This window comes from Phoenix dactylifera, chromosome 3 (assembly GCF_009389715.1).
Source record: "Phoenix dactylifera cultivar Barhee BC4 chromosome 3, palm_55x_up_171113_PBpolish2nd_filt_p, whole genome shotgun sequence".
NCBI lineage: Eukaryota > Viridiplantae > Streptophyta > Magnoliopsida > Arecales > Arecaceae > Phoenix > Phoenix dactylifera.
This window is the reverse complement of record NC_052394.1, coordinates 10586085-10591117: the sequence shown is the minus strand read 5'-3', so window position 1 is coordinate 10591117 and position 5033 is coordinate 10586085.

The following is a 5033-nucleotide window of genomic DNA, read 5'->3' as shown; positions in this document are numbered from 1 at the left end:
CGCGAGCGATCCCACCGCCGCTGCTGCTATTATCTACCGCGACGAGCGAATCGAAAGGATTAGAAAGAAATCTCCATTTCAAATCCGTGGGAGGTCGCCGCGAAACGAGGAAAACGATCGATCAGAATCAAAAGAAATTTGAGGGGGGAGAGAGAGAGAGAGAGACGAGTGGGTTGGTTAAAAAAGAGTTGGGGTGGGGGGGATAACGATTTGAGCCCCGGCGGTACCCTGCACATAGCCAACGCTGAGCTGGAGGGATGTGGTCACCGCACCCGGAGTCATGGGTACTGTTACCGCAATTGCTGGGGACGATCTCACGCGCTCAATTAAAAACAAGAAAATTATAAAAACTTGCCCAAATGACATGGCTAAGCTTGATCTCCCACTGGTCTTGTGATCTTCTACTAAATAAACCAAATTCTGGATCTGTGAATCTCAATGTTTTCATTTCAGCATATTCTAGAAATATCATTTTCTTGCATATCCATGTCAACCTATAAAATAACCATGACTACAAGTGGGACAACTTGGTGTTGTCTTATAATTGTATTTTTCTTACATATGAAAGTAAATTATAAGATGCTGATGCTATTCATATGAGGTCATCAAATTTAATCTATAGCTCGTATTACAATCATGGATAATGCAAAATATTTTGAGATTTTTTTTTTTTTTTGATTTAGTGGTGTTAATCTTAAAATCTAGGCAAAAAAAAGTTTGTTTGAAATTAATATAAAATATAAAGTACTCAAGTCAAACAAGTTTGGATACTATCTAGATTAAGATTGAATCAGATGTTATATCCGATAATCATAACCATCCATGAATCACATGACTATCTCCGGATTATAGGTTCCCACATGTTACATAGGCATTATACTTCATGTTTTCACAAAACCTATACAATAATCATGGGCCATCATGTGATACCTAAATAACTCTGGTTGTAGGATGAGATCTCAGTTGTTGAACCATTAAGCTGGTGAGAAGCTCGGGTCAAATACGGTCCATTGAGGGATCGAAGTGCGAGTAAGAAATGGGAGGTGAGGGGATCCCCATCATCCATCTAAGAATTTTTGTAGGCAAGTAAGAAGGAAGCGGGCTGAGATTGATGTGACAGCGCTGGAACACCGCGGGGGAACCGTGTGCCAGTGCCATTGTGCGGCCCCTGTATTTGGCCGCATGAATCCAAACAATAAAATAACAAAAAATATTTGTCGCACCTACTCTAAAGGACACCCACTTCCAAACTCCGTTCATTGAATGGCTGGCCAGATGGGGCCCACAAATCTTGTTGTCTTACGCATTTGGAGCTTTCTTCGCGTGGACAGGATATGGACAGGCAAGACTTTCAAAAGAAAAACCGAAAAAAAAAGGGTAATTATTTGCGGGCCTACGTTTATAATAAAATATATATCACTATTGTCAAGTTAAACGTGTAATCTAATCCAACCGTGTCGCCAGGAGTTGACTCCAACAATGAACCTCAGTGTGGAGAAATTGATGCATTCTTGCCTCTTTTTAAAAACATTTTTTTTAATTAAAAGGTCTTATTTAGATATATAATAATAAATGAAACTAATATCATATAATATGTAATAAAATTAAAATTATATAACTATGGGAATAATTGTGTGAAAATTTTCATTCCTGTCAAAATTAGTTCTCAAATCACCCCTATTAAACTTCCTTACTGATCTTGTTTCAAATTCATTATCGATAAACCTTTATCAAACCTTCTCATTAGGTATAATTCCACATGCTTGTTTCAAGATCTATGAAAATGGGTTTTGATCATTGACCGAAAATTCCTAGCCAAGCCCTTCGATCTTTGAAGTTATAGGAAATAACATTGGCGTTATATAAATTTTTAGAACAACTGTCTGTTTCAAGTGAAAACAAAATAATACACATGTAAAGGTTATTTATGCATATATTTTTCATCAGAACATCTTAACTATATGATACTCATATAACAACTAAAGTGAAAGAAATTATTCTCAAGCTTTATGTTTCAGACTAGTATTGTTCCTGCAAGATGTAGGATAACATTAGAAGATTTTTAGAAGAAAATATAATAAAGATGGTTGCTGCAATTCTAAGCTAGGCCAATCCATGTTCTACTTCACTTCATACTAGCAGGTTTGCCTATGTTAGGGAATATTCATATGAGCTAAGCTTACATCCAAATACTCTAACCTGATTTAAGAATAGGTTCAGCTTGCGACAGCACTAACAAAGCTTGATTGAATGTCTTAGCTAGGTCTAATTGGCATATATGTTATATTATATCATATGAAGGCCATAGTTAAAAATGTATAGCCTGAGTGCAATTCAGGGGACCTTAGACCAATCTCAGGTCAAAATATATCAAGCTGCGGACTAAATAGACTCGAGACGACATTGAGTAATGTTGGGATTCATTTGGGCATGGGACCTTGGACCAATCTCAGACCAAAATATATCAAACTGAGAACTAAATAGACTCGGGACAACATTTTGAGTAATGTTGGGATTCATAGGGGCTAAATTATAACCTGCCCTAGGTTGCCTATTCAACACTATGAGGCTGTTTAAAGTTCTATAAGTGAAGTTGTATGCCGCTTTAAGTTGTCAGCACAGGCCAATCTACTTGTTTGGATGCCTGCAATTTAAGTTGCATTATAAGTTTAGTTGCTCATTAAGAACTTAGGGCTACATTGTGATATGTCATCTCCAAACTGTGAGACAAGTTGCAAGCACTCAAGTAGATATTGTAATTGAGAAAAGGATTTTCTTTCTTCCCTTTTTCTTTTCTCTATTTTGCCCCCTTCTCTACTGTGGCTGTTGCCCATCCCCTCCACCTCTACACTGCCATGCACTACCTCTAGTCTCTAACCTCACCCCTTTCTTTCACTTAAGGCCGACATCACCTCCCACTCCCTCCATGTGGGCACCAAGGTCCACACCGAGGCCCTCATCATCGACGGTTTTGATGGCAACCTCTACATCCATAACACCTTTATCACTCTATGTACATGGAGTGCTCCGACTTCATATATACTCGCTTGGTGTTCCACAGAATGTCTATCAAAGATACTTGTTTTCTCAAAACTCTCTTCCAAACACAAGACATGAGCTTCCTTGTAAGTCAACTATTGTAACTTAAGTTGCAATGCAACTTAAAATTGCAGCAGATAGCCAAATTTCATGCTTGAATAGTGCAAGAAAAATGCCCATCTAATAAGATCCATGTCAATGTAGATGTTAAGAAGGCCATGAAAATGAAAAGATTTGACATCCATGGTGAAAGCATATCTTTTTTCTGCCCATGATATATTAGTTGGAACATCTTCAGCCTATATGCTGATGGAAAGTTGATTTCAGCACATATAAGTTTCCAATTCCAAGAACAGAATGGCAAATTGGGTACCATATCCTTTTCTGGCCCTAATCTCAAGCTCACACGTAATCAATAGATAATTTGGAGTACGGTAACAAACCTTACAATTCCCGATAATACAATGCCAAATGTTCCCCTAAATCTAATCTGTTATATAGGCATAACAGCTTAATATATAATCAGGAGCATAGCAACAAACCCATTATGTTTTTTCTAAATATTTCAATTTCTTTTAAGATAGATAATTGTTAGAATCCAAAGAGTCATGAAATTCTGTTTATTAAAAATCTTCTAGTTGTAAACATATAAATCTACCATAATCAACATATTATTTTTTATGAGTTTACCATATGGTCAAAATTTTACAATGAGGAACGAGAATTAATCTATTTAGTATTTGCAAAGTTCGTCACAAGATATATTGTTAAATAAACCTTAGCAATATTCAAGACAACAATGCTCTATCCAAAATTGTCCTTCATCCCCCCCAAAAGGATCTGCTTTCCATTTTCATTTGTTAGGAAATGCATGGAGGTATATATATTTTCTTTTTGTTGCACCATATAGGAGACTCAGGTTGTATCTTTTGTGTGAAATAAGGATTCACCTTCTGTTACATGAATTTACGGTTAGATCATCCACCACACAGATCTTAAAGCACTCCAAACTCCATTCTGCATATAAAGTGAGCACTGGATGAAAAGGATTCACCTTCATTTGCTCGAATTCACCATTGAATCATCCACCACACATATCTTAAAGCACTTTGAACTCTATTCTGTACAGCTCTCAAAATAAGCAGCGGATGGTCCAACTCCAAAGAAGACCGGTGCAACGGAAGGTGAATCCTTCTTTAACACGAAGGACACAAACCAAGACTCTACGAAAACTTAAACCTAGCCTCGTGTTATGATCATCCATTTATAAAACCAATAGGTTGTTAAATAGCCCCCAAAGAACACATTATAACAGCCATTATCTTTTTCAGCCATAATTTATATATATTGTAATTTTTTGTTGGTAGTTAGTTTTTTTTTCTTTTTTTTGTTTTTATGTAGACTGTTGGTAGGGAGGGGAAGGATGGTTGGGATAGGGATTGAGAACCAGTCCGAAACCTAGTATCAAGATAGAAAATTTCAATGCTAAAATTTAAATAATACAAAGGTGAAAATGAACCTAAATGAAAGCCTAATCAAATGAAAACTTATATAACCTAATACAGGCTTAGACCTGAATCATAGGCAAAATAAGACTTCTTAAACTCAAGGGTTATTAAATAGCTCATTTTATCATTGAATGACTAGTTAAAAACTAAAGTGATAAAATTTCATAGAAGGTCCTTTATATGCCTGCCATTTGATGATGACTACTCCTTCGCTATTTCGTCTAGTCCTTCAAGCAAATTTTTGATCAGCTGGGCCTGTTTTCATATGCCTACAGCCCTTATACTGTAATGGTTATACCAGTCGGCTACTGGTATGGTATTATTTAAAACAGTTCTACTGCTATTGCTTAAAACTTTGGCATAAATGCTATCTAGTTCACAACTGAAGCAAATCCAATTTTACAGCAGAAGCAAATCCAACCTGCTGTCAACCCCAAAACCTAATCAGCAAAGTCCAACATAGCTTAAGGAGTTTTCACTACTTTC